The sequence below is a fragment of the Rhinatrema bivittatum genome, chromosome 1, assembly GCF_901001135.1.
Source record: "Rhinatrema bivittatum chromosome 1, aRhiBiv1.1, whole genome shotgun sequence".
NCBI lineage: Eukaryota > Metazoa > Chordata > Amphibia > Gymnophiona > Rhinatrematidae > Rhinatrema > Rhinatrema bivittatum.
In genome coordinates, this window is record NC_042615.1 from 137763447 (window position 1) to 137782366 (window position 18920).

The window sequence follows — 18920 nt, forward strand, 5'->3', positions numbered from 1 at the left end:
CCTATCGAGAAAAAACTTTTTTTTTTTTTGCTAGACAAGCCCTTTCAAGGGCCAGGCCATAAGACAAAATCAAAACAGATCTTTGAGCAGAATCAGACCCTGAGGGAATCACAGTGGCTTTCCATGTAACAACTTAATGAGGTCTACATAAGTGTGCCTTGGCCAATCTAGAGCCACCAGAATTACCAGATCTGAATGTCCTGAAATCAACTTAATCAATCACTCTTCCTATCAAGGGCCATGGAGGAAAAACATACAGAACTGTCTGTGTCAGCCAACACTGAACCAGAGCATTCAGTCTAGTTGATTGTCTCTTCTTTGGCTGAAAAATCTCCTGACCATCACATCTTGAAAGTCGCCATCAAATCACCTGGAAACTATTAGATCAAATGTTGCCTGAGATAAGTACCACTCTTTTGGATCCACGACATTGTCACTGAGAACATTTGCTTGTATATTTTCTGCTATATTTGAAGCTGAAATTACCCTCAGATTATTTTCTGCCCACTGGAGCAGCACTTCTACCTCTTCTGATACCTGCAGACATTTGGTACCTCCTTGATGGTTCACATAAGCCACCGACAAAACAGCAAGGAAGGCTGCTTAATAAAGCCGTGGAAGCAGAAATACGCAATAAGCAGCCAGATGTCCAAAATTAAAATTTATTGTGTGCAATCAAATTATGCAATAGGCCCGACTCCAGCCGAGTTTCGCCCTCTTTCAGAAGAGACCGCAGTGATTTGTCTCATTGAGATACTTGATACTGTACCAGCTGAAGGTATTGTTGCATACGGAGCCAGTTTTCTAAATAATCACGCCGATGCCGGCATTTTAATGCTCTTTGAAGAGTTTGCAGCGATTTGCACTGCTGTGAGTTTGACTATTTTTACCGGGAGTAAGTGGTGCCATACACTGAATCAGTATTCGGATGCTCCCCTGATGCAGCCCTATTGAAAGAGGGCGAAACTTGGCTGGAGTCGGGCCTATTGCATAATTTGATTCCACACAATAAATTTTAATTTTGGACATCTGGCTGCTTATTGCGTATTTCTGCTTTCACATAAGCCACCACCATGGCATTGTTGGACAGTATCCGGACTGCCTGGTCTCTCAGAAGCAGGCCAAATTACAGCAGAGCAAGTCAAATAGTCCTGACCTCCAAATGATTGATGGACAATTTGCTTCCACCACTGACCCTGAGCAACTTAGCCCAGACAACAATGCAAGCTTATCCTGACTTTCTTCTGCACTGGCAGCCACATGGAGTAATCTTGAAACTGTGGATTCAACCTTGAAAGCACAGCTTTCTGCAGGAGTCTCATGTGCACCCTTGCCTGAGGTACCAAAAAGCTGCAGATAACTCCACAAAGTTGGAATCCTGATCAACAGCAAAGAAAAGTTGTTTTCGCAGTTTCTGAATCCTTTGTTCCATGAGACAAACATGAAATTCTTTCATGTTACATACAACTCCCAGAAACTTCAGGATCTGAGAAGGTTGCAAACTGCTTTTGGAAAAGTTGTCTATCCAACTCAATTCCTGCAAAAACTAAACCACCCTTTTGGTGGCCACTACACTTCCTGTTCTGACTTTGCCCTTATCAGCCAATTGTCCAGATAAAGGTGCACCAAAATATCTTCCCTTGGCAGTACCGCTGCAGCGCCTACCATCACTTTTGAAAAGGTTCTTGGCCAACCCAAAGGGAAAGTCTTGAAATTGGAAATTCCACTCCCTTTGGCACTGTTGATGATCTCTCCTTTATACAGATATGAAGATAGGCCTGTCTGTCAGAATGACTTCAGTGTTTCCATTCTGAAATGAGTTACTCAAAGAAACTTGTTCACCTATTTCAGATCCAGGATGGGATGGAAGGACCCTTCTTTCTTGGGAACTGCAAAATAAATTGGACAACGTCCCAGTCCCCATTGGGGCTTTGGAACCAACACCACTGCCTTCAAGCAGAGGAGCCGATCGAGCACTGCTCTTCTGGCATCCTGCTTTCTCACCGAGTGGCAAGGTGAAACAATAAAAGCATCTGAAACTGGGCAGGAGAATTTCAAGCCAAAACAGACTTGAATAACTTCTAAGACCCATCGCAAATAGAACTTTATCAGGCATCCATCTAACTCCAGAACCGGAGGATGGACCCCAAAATTCTCATTGGGAGGCTGAAGAGGGACCTGCCCCTGAGGATCCATCTTTACCTCCTCTCTTGATTGACAAAAGGACTGATACCTACCAAATGGACAGGATCTCAGATTACTCATAAATCACCCTTGCTTAAACCTTCTAAAGTCCTGAAACCTATTCTGGGCAAAAGAGAACACAAAGAACACTTAGGCTTAACTTCCAATAGCCTCAGTACTTTGGACTCACCCCAAACCTTGGCCATCTTTCCAAGATCCTCTCCAAACAGCTGTCCTTTAAAAAGCAGCTTAGTCAAATTGGTCTTAGAAATCGAATCCACTAACCAGTTCTGCAGCCATAGAAGCCTCCTTGCTGCCACTATGGACACCATACCCTTGACAGATGCTCATATCAAATCAAAGGAGGCAATCGCTAGATATACTGCTCCTGGTTTCAAGTGAAAGGATTCCTCAATTACATATTCTTGCACAAACTATGCCAACACAAGCCAGAACTTGCCACTAATCAGCTGCAAGCCACTATCTGCAGAGCCATGTGTTTGTGGCATTGTGGACCCTTGGTCGCTGTGGAGATGACTCCGCCCACGGGGAGGGGCCCCATGGGGAACCACAACGATAGGCTAAACTCAGATAGCAGACACGGAATGAATGGAAGGCTTTATTGTACTGCTGTAGATAGATGGTATGAAGCAGGAAGGTAAGGCACTGAGGTCCGCGAGGTGCAAATACGTTCAACAGTCTTAGATGTAGAATCTTACCCAGATGTTCAAGAGAGGTGGGGACCCGCAGTGCGGGCAACTCCAAGCCTGGTGGGTGGAGTTGGAGCACCGGATCTTAGAGATACTCAAAGGAATGTAGGCGTCTTCCTTGTAGTGAGATGGTGGGACCGAAGGTCCGTGGTACAGGATACATAGACTGGTAGGCCCTCGAGGAGCGAGTACCTGATAGTCCAGAGATCCTGAAAAGAACAAGAGTGAGACTCCCGAGGAGCGGTTGTCTCAGTTAGTAGAGGCTCTGAAGGGTGATTGAAGCGAGAGACCCCCGAGGAGCAGGTGTCTTGAGCTTCTAAAGGAGCGAGGCCCTTGGAGTGTAGCGCGGCATCTAAGCATGCAGCTTAGAGCGGTCAGAGTACCTTAAACCGAAGTCCTTGCTAACTCAAAGATAGTAGCAAAGTGGAGGCTTTAAATTCCCGGAGGTATTGATGTCATGCGGTGGGGATGCCCCCGAGGTTCCTGCCATGACGTGTATTTGAGCATAGGAGATGTGAGCGCGTGCGCCCTAGGAGGTCACAGGAGTGAGCATGGTGGACTGGAACGCCCATGCTAAGCTGGAGACGCCGAGGCACTCGGCACTGGAGGCAGCCATCTTGCCCAAGGAGGAGGAAAAGGGAAGAAAAGAGGTAAGGCAGAGCGGTCGCAGCCATCTGCGACCGGACGCAACAGTACCCCCTTCAAAGGGCCTCCTCCAAGAACTCTTCCAGGTGGTCTGGGTTTTCGTGGGTGTACCAGGTGGAATTGACATACCAACTCTTTATCTGTAATGTTGGCCAGTGGTTCCCAGGAGTTCTCTTCTGGGCCATAGTTCTCCCATGAGATGAGATATTCCCATGTCTTATATATATTGGTAATGTTGGCCAGTGGTTACCAGGAGTTCTCTTCTGGGCCATAGTTCTCCCATGAGATGAGATATTCCCATTTCTTATATATTCCTATGTCTTGCCTCTTTTACGTATATCAAGGATGTCGTCCACAGCATATTCAATGTCATCTTCAGTATCCAGACTGGTAGGTTCTGGGGTTTTCCTGGAGAATTCGGAGAGCATCACTGGCTTTAATAGAGATACATGAAATGCATTATGTATCTTCATTGATGGAGTTAGTTTTAGACTGTACGTCAGGCTCCCTAATCACCGAAGGATGGCAAAGGGTCCCACATAGCAAGGTGCAAATCTTGCGGAAGGAAGCTTAAGTCGAAGGTACTTGGTGCTTAATCAGACTTTGTCTCCGGGCTGAAACTGTGGTGCCTTTTGATGATGAGCATCATAGGTTCTTTTTGCCCTTTGTCCTGCTTTGAGGAGAAGCTCCTTTGTTTGCCTCCACAGTTGGGATAATTCTGCTGCAGTAAACTGGGCAGCAGGAGAGGTCATTGTCAATGGAATTGGCAGAGGAGGTAATGGTTGTCTTCCATAGACAAGCTGGAAAGAGGAAGACCCCGTTGCGGTAGCAGGATTCAAATTAATGGCAAATTCTGCCCAAGGCAGTAATTCAGCCCAGAATTGACATAGGATCGCAGAAATTGTTTCAGCATTCTATTCATCCTCTCAGTCTGACCGTTAGACTGAGGATGGTAGGCAGAGGTTAAATCCAAGGCGATGTCAAATTTTTGACATAATGCTCTCCAAAACTTTGCAGTAAATTGTACTCCTCTGTCCGATAGGATATGCTTAGGCATCCTATGAAGGCGGAAGATGTGTTTAGTAAAGAGTTTTGCTAACTCTGTAGCAGAGGGCAATCCTGGTAACGCTACAAAATGTGCCATTTTGGAGAAGCGGTCAACCGTGACCCAAATGGTGTTATTTCCGTTGGATGATGGCAGGTCCACAACGAAATCGGTTGCTATATGCATCCATGGTTCATCCGGCGATGGTAGGGGCTGTAATAGGCCCCAAGGATGCCTGGGTGGTGGTTTTTGCTTGGCACAAACAGCGCAGGAACCCACATATGCTTGTACGTCCTTTTTCATGATTGGCCACAAATAGTATCTTTGTAGCATAGCCTGCCAGACGGGAATCGTGTGCCCACTTCAACAGCTTTTTCTTAAATTTCTGGCGACCACCGTCCTCCCGGTGGGTACTGTGTGAGTGGCTGCAAGGACCACTCTTTCGGGATCAATGATATGACGGGGTTCATCCGGCACATCCTGAGGGGAGAAGGATCGTGAAAAGGCATCAGCCCGAGTGTTCTTCTCCCCTGGACAATACTTCAGAAGGAAGTCAAATCTGTTGAAAAACAGAGACCATCTTCTTGACGGTGATTGAGTCGTTGAGCATGTCGAAGGTACTCCAGATTCTTGTGATCGGTGTACACTACAATTTGGTGTTGTGCGCCTTCTAGCCAAGGACGCCATTCTTCAAAAGCCAGCTTGATTGCGAGTAACTCCTTGTCTCCTATCCCATAATTTCTCTCGGCAGGCGAGAATCACCTTGAGAAGAAGGAGCAAGGATGGAGCATATTGGATTCGCTGTACTGACTTAGAACCGCCCCATACCAACGTCTGATGCGTCGACCTCCACGATGAAAGGACAGTGTGGGTCAGGGTGGCGGCGACAAGGCTTCTTCTGAAAAGCCTCTTTGAGCGTCAGAAAGGCTGATATGGCTTCTGGAGACCATATGGCAGGATTGGCTCCCTTCTTGGTCATAGCGGTTAGAGGAACTGTCAATGATGAGTAGTTTTTAATAAAGGACTGGTAGTAATTGGTGAAGCCCAAGAAGCGACGCAGTGCCTTCAGGCCTGTAGGTTGAGGCCAGTCCTGGATACTTTCTAATTTCTTAGGGTCCATTTGAAAACCATTCTTAGAAACAATGTATCCCAGGAAGGGTACAGACTCTTTGTGGAATTCGCACTTTTCAAGCTTTGTGTACAAGTGGTACTCATGCAGCTGTCTTAGGACTTTCTTGACAACCTCCTGATGAGTTTGCAGATCTTGAGGAAAAATCAGTATATCATCGAGATATACTACCACACATTGATAAAGTAAGTCCCTTAAAATGTCGTTCATCATATTTTGAAAGACATCAGGTGCATTACTTAAACCAAAGGGCATGACGAGGTATTCAAAGTGTCCATCACAGGTGTTAAAAGCAGTCTTCCATTCATCTCCTTCTCGAATACGCACCAAGTTGTATGCTCCCTTAAGGTCTAATTTGGAGAATATTTTGGCTCCTTGGAGCCTATCGAACAGTTCAGAAATTAAGGGCAGGGGGTACCTGTCCTTGATGGTAATCTCATTCAGACCCCTGTAGTCTATGCAGGGGCGTAAGGTGCCATCTTTCTTCCCTACGAAAAAGAAGCCTGCAACGGCAGGAGATTTGGAGGGTCTGATGAATCCCTTTTGTAGATTTTCTTGTATGTAGGTAGACATCGCTTTAGGAGGTTCTGAATTAGGATTCAGATTTATGGCACAGTCAAACACTGTGCGGTGGACGAACATCAGCTGCTTGTTTTGAGAAAACATCCTGGAAGAAGGCATATTGTGGAGGTAAGCCAGGTAATGATGGAGTGGTGGGCATGCACATGAGCGGTGAAACCTCTGCAAGACACCGACCATGACAATCTGGTCCCCACCGGGACAGTTCCAACGTGGCCCAATTAAATTATGGCATATGGTCTTGAAGCCAAGGCAGCCCCAATACCACCGGATGCATGGCTTTTTCCAATACTAGAAATGAAATGAATTCTGAATGTAGAGCTCCAGTGCGCAGGCCAATGGCCTGGGTGGTCAATGAAACTTCTCCAGGAAGTGGTTCTCCATGGATAGAGGACAATAGCAGAGGCTTAGCTATTGGTGTGGTAGGAATCCGTAGATGTTCAACTAAGCGCTTCAGAATAAAATTACCTCCTGCACCGGAGTCAATGAGAGCGAGAGTCTGAAATTCAAGACCTCTGCAGAGCAGCGATACTGGTAAGGATAATGGAGGAGTTGGAGAGGTGAGGCCCAGGAGAAGTCCTCCTGCAGATCCTAGGCCCATCAGTTTCCCAAACAAATGGGATAGGTTTGGACTGTGTGGCCCGATTGGCCACAATACATGCATAACCCCATGCGATTGCGGAAACGTCTCTCCTTGGAAGTTAAGTGGCTACAGCCTAACTGCATAGGCTCTTATTCCTCTAAGGATGCAGGGGGTAAGCTAGAAGCAATCGGCACAGGTTTAGGATGGTTAGCCCCCACCATAGACTTTCATGGACTCTTTGCCTCCAGAGTTCGGTCGCTGATGCGGCGGTCAATTCTCCCAGCCAATTCCATCAGAGACTCAAGGGTATCACGCAAATCACGAGCCACTAACTCGTCCTTTAAGCGAGAGTTGAGGCCCTCCATGAATATGGCACGTAAGCATCCAGGGTCCCAATGTAATTCGAATGCTAAAGTCCCTTTATCATTTTAGTCGCCCCTCTCTGCACCCTCTCCATCGCAATCACATCCTCATTGAGATGCGGCGACCAGAACTGTACACAGTTCAACAGTCTCAGATGTAGAATCTCACCCAGATGTTCAAGAGAGGTGGGGACCCACGGTGCGGGCAATGCCGAGCCTGGTGGGTGGAGTTGGAGCACCGGATTGTAAAGGTACTCACAGGAGTGTAGGCGTCTTCCTGGTAGTGAGATGGTGGGACTGAAGGTCCGTGGTACAATATACATAGACTGGTAGGCCCTCTAGGAGGAAGTACCTGATAGTTTGGAGATCCTGAAAAGAATAAGAGAGAGAGACCCCCAAGGAGTGGTGGTCTCAGTAGAGGCCGTGAAGGGTGATGGAAGCGAGAGACCCCCAAGGAGCGGGTGTCTTGAGCTTCTAAAGGAGCGAGGCCCTTGGAGTGTAGAGCGGCATCTAAGCGTGCAGCTTAGAGTGGTCAGAGTAGCTTAAACTGAAGTCCTTGCTAACTCAAAGGTGGTAGCGAAGCGGAGGCTTTAAATACCCAGAGGTACTGATGTTATGCAGTGGGGACGCCCCCGAGGTTCCCGCCATGTCGTGTATTTGAGCGTAGGAGATGTGCGCGCACCCTAGGTGGCCACGGGAGTGAGCATGGCGGACTGGAACGCCCATGCTAAGCTGGAGACGCCGAGGCACTCGGCACCGGAGGCAGCCACCTTGCCCAAGGAGGAGGAAAAGGGAAGAAAAGAGGTAAGACATAGCGGTCGCAGCTGTCTGTGACCGATGAATGCAACAGCATCTTCAAAGGCTTACTACAACACAGATTGTATCTTCTTGTCCTGAGCATCCTTAAGAGCAGCAAGTCCTTCTACCAGAATTGTAGGCCTCTTTGTCACTGAACAGACCAGCGCATCCACCTTTGGAAACCTAAGCCTGTCTTCTCTCCTCAAGGACCAAGGGATATAATTTGGCTCTGGAAATACCTACTCCAGACCAATCAGATCCTTTACCGCCTTATGCAGAAGAAAGGATATGGAAGGCATTCAAATACTGACCATAATAAGGTCCACCACTGAGCTGGAAGCTTTCTCTTTCTTCTCCTCTGCTATATCCAGCATACACAAAGAATGAGCAATAAAGATACAAGCTCCTTCTTATGGAAGAGACACACTACAGAATTACCAACCTCCTCCTCAAGGAAATTCTCCTTCCTCTAACTCCTCTTCACTTATTTTTTTTAAACCATCGAGGGAATCTTCCAAACCTGAAAAACTTTCCTCTTCCAATCTCTTTTCTTTCTCCTGCCCCAATCCCCCCTTCCCCCGGACATTTTCTTGCTCAGGGCTCCAGCTAATCCAGAAGGGCCTGGAAGACCCAGAGTAGATCCTGAGACTTCATCTATGCAAAAAACCTGCAGTAAACATTTTAAAAATTCTCTTCAAACTGATGCCCAAGTTAAAGATGAGACCTCCACTGCTGAGGGAGAAGAAACTGTTCCTTTTAAAAGCCGCAGCTGAAAAGGAATCCATTGCAAACCCCCACATTGCCTGTTCTTCAAGACTGAATGAAGGGGGTCCAAGATCTCTTTCACTCCCCTGCAGTCCAAACATGACCACTATTCCTGCCTCAGAGAGTGGAGCCCCAACGGTAAAAGACTGTCTGGCCAGCTCTGTTAACATGGAGCCCCCGGGGACTCAATATTGCTGTCAAGCCACTCTCGTTTATACAATCGCAACACACAGCTTAGCTGTCTTCTCCCCTCCACTTGCAGCTTCCTCATTCCACAGCTTTGGCAGAGCAGTCTCCTTCCTGCGCTCTGCAGCTGCCTTCACTGTTCTGCATTTATCCCTGAGCAAACAAGAGCACCACCACAGCCAGGAAGAAGAATAAAATCCAGCCACTCACTCAGGCTTTCCCTCTGCAATTTGTTCCAACTGCTTCTGATGCCAGAGCCTCCTGGACTGCCTCTGCTTCTCAGCTCAGAAATCCCCTTTTTTTTCAAACTTTATGCAAAACCGTTAAGGAGAAGCAACTTGACAGAAAATAATACAGAAGGAGAGCAGGACAAGAGGAGCAGAAGACCAATTAGCCCAAACCCCAACCAGAATAACATTGGAAGCCCCCTGGCCCAGGCCCTCCCTGCTCAACTAATAGAGAGAGCACAAGGCTTTCACCTCAGGAGGTGTTTTTTTGTTTGTTTTTTTTTTTTATAGATCTTCCTATCATAGGATACTGCACAATCGAAGGAGTGAGAATTGCCCCAAAGTGGTTTTCCTAGTTAGCCTAACCAGGCCTTAGTCCACAGTACAGGAGGTGCACTACCATTTGCCAGAGACAGAGAATACTGGCAGGTTGAGTTCAGCATGGATGCATATAAGGGATGACATTAGCAAACCTGTTGATCTCGATCTCCGTCTGCTGGTCAGTGGGCATAACCCATTTGTCTGGATGAAGAAGTGATTCTTGCAAACAATTTTCAGATGTGAATTGTCTACAAAAGTGTCTTCATGTTTCTAAAACACCACAAATTTCATATAGAAAGTTGAGGTCACATACTGAGGCAAGAAATTGTTTTCAAATAAAAATAGTGCTAAAATATTTTCTAGAATTTTCACAAATTATAATAAAGCATTCTTAGAAAGATATTTGCAAATATATAAAACATTCTTAATCATGAAAGGCAAACATGAAACATAAAAATGATTTAACAGCGAATAAATCAGTATTTCACTAATTAGTGGAGTTAACATAAATCTGGATATGTAGAGCAGTGTTTTTCCAATCTTCTGAAGCACAAGGCACACCTACATTAACTAACATGTGTTGCACATGAGCAGTGTGGATATGGAGTGAACTCATATGGCCAAAACGTTAGGGAAGCACCAAAAGCCCCACCAGCCTTTCCTCCAAATTTTAAAACAAAGGGAGAAAGGGATGGCACCAGGGTCGATTTCCCATAAGGACAACCTAGGCCATGGCCTAGGGCGCAGCTGTCAGGGGGGAGTATATACAGCAGACATAACAATCAAATATTTACAAATGTTTCAGTATTATTTTGAAAAGGCCATATAAAATGCTGTTTTTTAAATTTACATCCATATACTTTAAATAAATTGAGCGGTACATTTACGTTGCCCATCTCTACAGTTTGCGCTGTCTTGCTCAGTCACAGGCAAAAAGCATTTGCTATTTCTCTCTCACACACTCAGCGTAAACCACGTTTTAAAGGAAAATTCCAGATTTGGCGTTACAATAGTGATTCCAAGTGATTCATTACGCTCATATCGCTTGTCTTCTACATATTATCTACTGATAATAGGTACGTAAAATATATCGTTACTACTTGTATATACTGTTTTGTTAACTCAGGGCTGTAAGCCGTAAGCAGAAAAAGTTGACGGGGTGTTCGCCAAATTATAAGGGGGCTGCAATTTTTATTACAAAACATGAAACATACACAACTTAGGGCTTGTTTATGCAGCATCATTTAATGTGGTGTAATGTAAGTTTGACAAAAAATGCAAAACATTTCAATAAAATTCTATAATGTCAGATGAGAATCGATGTAAATCTTCTGCATTTTATGTCAATTTTATTCGCTGTTTTTTGTATCGAATACGCCATCTGAGTGAATAATTTGAACTAACCAAAGAAGTAATCGTCGTATTTCGTATGGGTTATATAGGCAGACGTCTGCATTGTGCGGGCTGGCCCGACCCGAACCCGCGGGCCGGGTTGGGTACAAAATATTTCGGCGCGGGTCGGACAGAAGAACTTCCGTGGGGCGACGCGGGTCCCGTGGGCTGAAAACATTTTTACTGGTTTTGGTCTGTTTCATTTTGCTTCTGGGTTCACTCGTTGCAAGTTTAAATACGTTTCAAATAACTGGCAGGGATTACATATTAAATTGAAAATTATAAATCAACTTTTGAGGGGGAGGGGGTGCAGAATTGTGCTTTGGCCTAGGGTGTAGAAATGTGTAAATCCGGCCCTGGATGGCACAAATATGGACCTGTAACTATAGAACAGTATTCCAGTGCCTTTTGAAATTAATTGATGTGACTGTGCTATGAGAAGAGGCTCTGGTATCTTCCTGACTCTGTCAGCTTTAAATGGATATAGTTACATATGTACATACATATGTAGAGAGAGTCACACTTATGCATACACACAGCATGCAGATAACTGCTGTCAATGGCTTTGTTCCTCCAGTCATTATCCCTGGTCTTCTGGTACTGAAGAAAGTACAAATTGCATTTGTGGGTTATCCACAGCTTCAGCACATTTTTCAGTAATACTTCCTTGGGCTTTAGCCAAAATGTGACCTTGCTGTTGTGCATAGAGAAATCTTGCCTTCAGCCCCCCCCCCCCCCCCCCCTTCTCCTGCTGCTCTGTAATTTAATATGGTTTCATTGAAAAGTAAAGATGTGGTTGATGATTTCTGATATAAAAAATAATTCTGTTTATGACCAGAAATATGATTGTGTTTGCTGTTTTGTTTTAGAACTCTATTATATTGTTATATGCCATGTTTTATTGTTTTAATTGATTATTGTGTTTGTTATACATCACTTTAGAAGATTATTGTAAGATCTGGAAGGCGATTTATAATGTTTTTAAATAAATAGATACTCCACTCACAGCTATCTTTTAACATAGACATATTGCCAACCTGCCTTAGCTCCTTACTCTGTAGATGTTTCTGCTCTCTCCACTCTTCACTACTTGCCGACCCCCTCAGCTCCTCCCCATGCAAGGACTAATCCTCTCTCTATCCCGTTTTTTCTGTTCCTCCCCACCAGGGAAGTCACTAGATAAAACGGTGCTCCTGGCAAGAGTTGCTTTCGGTGCACCCCTTCTCTTTTGGTCTTTCATGCTCACAGACCTGCAGACTGATTCAAATGAGTAGCATGGTAGCCCCTTTCCTCTCCCCCCCCCCCCCCCCCCCCCCCCAAAGCTTGACACCCAGGATGATTGCCATTTTTGCTCGCCCTTTGTGATAGCCTTGTTCCCTACTCCTGGACTCCAGTTCTCGCTACTTGCAGGACAAATTGGAAATTCGTAGTGTGTACAACTGTTTTAGTTACCTTGGCTGCTAGAGCCTCCACTGCTGCTGCTGCTGCTGCTGCTCCTAGCATTCTCCATGAGTCATATTCAGTTTTCTGTGCTTGCTTTCAAAGGATAAGACAGACACTGAAAGAATCTAGGCTCAGGAAGAGGTGCTGTTTGCAGTGTGTATGCTACACAGAACAGTACCTGATTATCCATAGCTTACATACTGCCTGTTAATTCTCATGCTGTAGCTAGGATGGAGAAGCATGCATTAATACACATGCTTTTAAGAGCCACTGCTGATATCTCTTATTGCTACAAAATGCTGAGAGCAGAGTCCAGGTGCATCAAGCAGTGATGACATTTCCGTGGCAATCTTGATCAGGTCTGATGGCACACTGGTTAAGAAACACTAATGTGGAGCTTATTAAAAGGAACTCATGACTTGTGTTGAAGAATTATCAAATTAAGTAGGGAACTAATCAATACACTGAAAGAAGAAAATGTAATTGAGAGGTGAAAACTGTACTTGTAGTGAGCTCAGTTTTGAGATAAAATATTTTTATAGACAACTTTTCTATTTTATCTGTCTAAACAAATCTTATGTAATTATATCAGTATTTAATTCTTTGTTTCTTTTTTCCCCTGCAGGGTTTTTCATTTCTTTTACCTGAAAGTATTGCAGTGGGAATGCAGATTAATTCCTTTTACATAGAAACAATGCCATGGGAATGCAGATTAAATGGACATGTTTTATGTTCACAAATGATCCTTACAATATGTACAGTTCTTAAGTTCATTATAAAATGTAAATGTTCTGAAATTAGTTTTTGGTTGCAAATGTTTAATTCGTTCAACATATTAAAAGCATATTAAAATTATTAAAATGTTTCCCACTGTTATGATTACAACTGTATGTAATAAAACTGTAATCACAGTCATTGCAATGTATGATGTATGCATGCAGAATACGTCTGACAGCATTGCTATACATAATCTTGTTGTAATTAAGGGCACCCAGCAAAGTAATTTAAAATATATTTTCCTCTTATGGAATAATACTGAGGGGTCAATTTGCAAATAGCTTGCATGGTCCCAAAGTATGTGGGCACTTTTACAGCACTTAATTGTATCTGTTTTTCTGGGTAGTTTCCCTGAAGATCAGCTAGCTAGCATAGAGTACATGCACTAAGGGGTAGATTTTCAGAGGGTTACGCGCGTACGTTACACGCATAAGCCCCGAAAACCTACCCCAAACCCCCCCTGCGGCGCCGAGCCTATCTTGCATAGGCTTCCGGCACGCACAAAGCCCCGGGACGCGCATAAGTCCCGAGGCTTTCCTGGTGAGGCGTGTCGCGACCGGTGCGTCATACGGAGCGTGTCGGGGGGGCGTGACGCGGCCGGCACTTCATCCGGGCGTTCCAGAGGCGTGGCCGCGGCCCCCGGACCAGAACATGGCGCGTGGCAGCCGGCCTGGCACACGCAAAGTTATGCCTGCCTCAAGCAGGCGTAACTTGTTCAACAAAGGTAGGGGGGTATAGATAGGGCCAGGGGGGTGGGTTAGGGAGGGGAAGGTGGGGGCAGGCCAAAGGAAAGTTCCCTCCGAGGCCGCTCCGAAATCGGAGCGGCCTTGGAGGGAACGGAGGCAGGCTGCACGGCTCGGCGCACGCAGGCTGCCGATTTTGGGCAGCCTTGCGAGCGCCGACCCTGGATTTTAATGTCTACGCGGGTATCTATTGAAATCCCACGTACTCTTGATCGCGCCTGGTGCGCGAACAAAAGTACGCGTGTGCGCAAATTTATAAAATCTACCACTAATAGTTCCTGCTTACTCTGTATCTGCTATTTGTGAGGGTAGGAGAGGACCAAATAGTGGGGTAGATTTTATAAATCTGCACGTGTACTTTTGTTCGCGCACCAGGCATAAACAAGAGTACGCAGGATTTTAATAGATACATGTGTAGCCGCACGTATCCATTAAAATCCGGGGTTGGCGCGCGCAAGGCTGCCCAAAATTGGCAGTCTGCGCGCGCCGAGCCGCGCAGCCTGCCTCCGTTCCCTCCGAGGCCGCTCCGAAATCGGAGCAGCCTCGGAGGGAACTTTCCTTCCGCCTCCCCCCACCTTCCGCCTCCCCCCACCTTCCCCTACCTAACCCATCCCAGCAGCCCTATCTAAACGCCCCCCCCCCCCCCCCACACCTTGTTGTACAAGTTACGCCTGCCCGAAGAAGGCATAAATTGCGCGGGCCTGGCGACAGCGCGCGATTCCCAGGCCCGGGAACCGTTTCGGAGGCCTCAGCCACGCTGCCGAAACACCCCCGGGCCGGAACCACGCCTGCGGCCCCGCCCCCAAATGACATGCTGCTGCGAAAAAAAAACCCCACCCCCCAGAAAAGCCCCAGGACTTACGCGTATCCCGGGACTTGCGCGTGCCGCCGAGCCTACTCAACATAGGCTCGGCGCGCACAGGGGGTACTTCGGCCAGGTTTTCGGGGGGGTACGCGCGTCCTGGCCCAGTATGTGAACTTTTGAAAATTTCAAGTATGTGCACTTTTTTTCCTCCAAAAAAAACAGGAATCTGTCTTTTTAACTCAGGAACCTTCAGAGAGCAGTTTTCATATATAGGCCATTTTACCCAGGAAATTTGGAATTTACTTAGATAAATGGCTTTGAAAGTTGCCATCTGAATGTTAAGATCTTTAGTGTTATTTTTTACTTACTATTTAAGATATTTTGTGAAATAAACTACCATAGCAGTTCAGCACTTCCTAAAATGATTCTCTAATCCAGGCAGGGTATTAACTCTAAACCAGCATTTATAATTTTGCACAATTCAATTTAGCTTTTATAGTATACTGAGTGGTTTAGCTAGTACTCTACAATAAACCTCCTGCTTGTAAGACTTCTTTATTGCATTCTAATATCAAGATATGTGATTTTAGGTAAGGGAAGTGCAGAAATAATCAGTGCATTGAGCAGGGGTCTTCAGACTTGCTGTATGTGGTTCTTGATATCTCAGCTCATTGAACGAAGTATTTGAGAACAGTTGGTAATATTTAATTGTATCCATTACTACTAGAATGTGGGTCTTAATGAGTTTCTGTATAATTCTCCTGTGAAGGTTATTAATATGAAGACAACCCTTCCCTTAGATCATATGCGCTGTCTTGCCAATACCCCTTGGAATAGAAAGTCGTGACACCCTTGAATTGTCCCTAGGTCACTTTTGGTTACTGTATTACCCCTCTATTGAATGGTTAAACTGATTTTGAACTTCCAAATTACAAAAAAAAATCTATTATGAATACTATTTTGTTGAAGCATTTACAATCATTTTTATCCTTATACTGCTGAGCAATCCTGTTTAATTTTTATTATTATATACTATTATTTTTCACTTTTGTTTATGTATATCTGAAATTATTTATTTAAAAATGTTCCTTTGAACCTTTTATTTAACTTTTTGTTCAGTAATTTAAAAAATGAGTTTGCCTACTATTTTGGGGGTATGTCAGGTCAAGCCATCTATCAATAAACACATTTATGCTATTTCATGTAAAGAAAATGTATTTAATAATTTTAGGTATTAAATATTTTTGTTTAGATTCAAATAATGGAATCCAAGAATTCAGGCACATAAACAAAAGGTACCAAGCCTATCCATTTTACTTTAAGACAAGGGTGCAAGTTCAGCAATTGCAATTAATAGTAAAAAGAAACAAAATCAATGATATTAATAAAAAATGAGTACTCTATTGTTTTTTAATAATTTAAGAATTATATGACATTTAGAACTTAAAAAATTCTTCTCCAGATATCCATTTTCACATTTATATAGACTAAAATATTTATTTTGATGATAAGTTATGCATAAGTAACTCAATTTTAGGGCACATGATAGTGTCTGATGCCCATTTGTGGGTTCAGAAAGTTGTTGAGCAGCCGATATGATGGAATTGTCACATGAGCATGGGTTGTATTTCTCAGGCTGGATAGTAAAAGACAGCACACAACACTTCTGACTTCTTTGACTGCACCCTAACTTTTCTTGAAAGCCTTACTCAAAATATATCTTCAAAATAAATTTTATTGTTTAGTATGAAGGTTCCAGCAGTCAAGATTTAAATATTTAAAATGCACTGCTTTAGTCAGGGATCACAAGTTCATGCAGGATTGAGATGGCTGCACCAATAGCAACAACAAAACACTCTTAATCTACTTCAATAGAAAATACCAAAAGTACTTTCAATTCTTCCTCACTTCAGATGAGATTTACTACTCACAGAATTTTCAGTCACTCATCAATACAGGTCACTCGCTCCCTCAAAGAATTTTCACCAGCTATTGTCACTGGACCTCACCCAGGAGCCCAACAAAGGATCACTGGTCTTCCTTACCTTTGCCTTACTAGACTAGATAGATCAGTGGCCCTCCAAGAACTGTGATGCTTCCCACTCCCTAATATCACTTGGACAATCAACAGCAAGTAGAAGAATTCCCGCTCTGAACACCCCATTATCTTCACACACACACACACACACACACACACACACACACCCTCAAGGAGGCTCCCTGTAAGTAAAATAGTCTTACAGATAATCTGACTGGTATAGAATCAGATAAAATGCTAGCCAAGTTCATATAAAGATGTCGGAAAATCTTACAGAGGTCAATATTCAAAGCCATTTAGATGGATAACTCACAAGTTATCCCTCTAATGCCAAGTTATCCATTTAAATGTTTAGTTTTGAATATTGATCTCACTGTTTTGAGGTAGATAATAAGAACTTTATTATAGCTGCATAAGATACATGATGGTTTTGGATATGGTAGATATTTTAAATTTGTGGTTTAATATATCACACTTTTTACAATGCTTTAAAAACAGCCTATGCCTTCCTGCAATCTAACCTGCACTTTAAAAGACATATTACAATCTAACTACCCAGTTTAGAAGTAGTAACTAGCCAATCCTATGTTCCTAGGCATCTAAACAGCCTCACACCCGTTCACTCTCTGCTGCAGTCCCGGACTACCCTTTGGAAATCTCAAGCCAAGTTCCTGACTTGGCAAAGAGGGTAATCAGTAGTGACCCCAGCTGATAAGTGATAGGTTAACTCCACAGTACCAGGGCAACAATCCCAGGGTAGTTACAGATTGCTCTGTAACTTATGCACAGACAGAAGGCAGGAACAAACATAAGCTTGGCTGGATGCCAAAACTTAGGTCCTTTGCTATTCAGCCACATTTAAGGCTACTTCTTTTGGCTCTTGTCAAGACTGCATTTATATACATATGATCCAAAAATTAATATTGTGGTTGGGTATTACCACAATCCACTGGCATAGTATTGGTGAATTTCCAATACTGCTTTTTCTTGGGTGGTATGTGCATGCAGATTTCACGTGGATGGTGACGTGTTTTAGAAGCAGGGCAGGTGCATCCATTAGGTGAAACTAGGTGGTCGCCTATGGCGCAGAGCAGTAGGGGGTGCCGTACTGAAGATCAGCCATGTGGTGCCGCAAGCACTCTGCTCGCAGCAAAGAGGAGTACAGATTTGTTGGGCCACAAATAGCGTGTGCTCCTCGCAGCCCTGAGAAGCACACCGAAGCAGCTAGGAGGTGGGGCGGTGTGACTGGGGGGAGGAGGGGGGGCGATGCGGCTGGGGCAGGTGCAAGGCAGAAGGTTCACCTATCTAGTAGAAAACTGGTTTCTACTAGATAATTGGGGGAGGGCTGAGCTAGAGCTACCTGGTTGGGGGCAGAATACCTAAGCACATGTTGTCCTGGATGGGAGACCAACCAGAGGCATTTTACAAGAGTTCTGCATCAGATAAACTTAAGAATACATACTCTAACTAATTAGTAATCTCAACGGTTTAATTTCTTCCCTCCCTACCCCTCTACCCTCCCACCTCTGGGATTTCTTATATAGTCTTCCTTCCAATCCTAGTTAATTAGCTTCAATTACTTCTTCTGCCATTACAAAGTAGTTCCTTACAGCTCAGACAATAAGAACTTAAACTTTCTTCCTATTACTCTATATTAGCTAACATGAATACTTTTAGTCTTCACTTCAAATACCTAATAAAAATCCTTGCTAGAGCCTAAATTTTACCTTACCTTATTTCATTTAAGGAATTAGTGATAAATTAACAAAATGTCTTTCATTCAGGCAACAATTGTAGAGCTTATGTCCCAAGGCCTATCATTTGGAGAATCAAAGGTTGTCCCTTTTGCCTTCAGTTGTCTGCAATTAAAATGGAACTCATTCATCTAAGGGAGGAATTGTCTAGGTTTCAATTAAACTCCTCTTCCTTGAACCATTCAGTATCTCATACCCATCTCCCATAGAGATTGCAGAAACCCAAGAAAAAATGATTTACAGTGGGCTCTGGTAGAACAAGACACCCAACTTCCCAGCATCCTGTGCATCAGCCCTCATTCCCACAGAGAAGTCGACATCAGGATTCAAAAACCCATCAACGACTGGATAATAGTGGGCTCTGGCAGAATAAGGCCTGTGATGACACCCACTCCTGTTGCAGTTGGGTACTGCTGTGGAATAGTGGACCCTTG

The 18920-nt window shown here is 44.3% G+C and overlaps 1 protein-coding gene across 1 annotated transcript in view; it reads left to right on the plus strand.

The window, feature by feature from the left end:
• The window catches only part of NMU (neuromedin U), a 215301-nt gene extending 202258 nt beyond the window's left edge, over positions 1-13043 (plus strand). Inside the window, exon 10 of the mRNA XM_029587408.1 lies at positions 12995-13043. The gene's annotated coding sequence lies outside the window, so the exon portion shown is untranslated. The remainder of the gene's footprint in view (positions 1-12994) is intronic.
• Positions 13044-18920: the final 5877 nt, after the last annotated feature.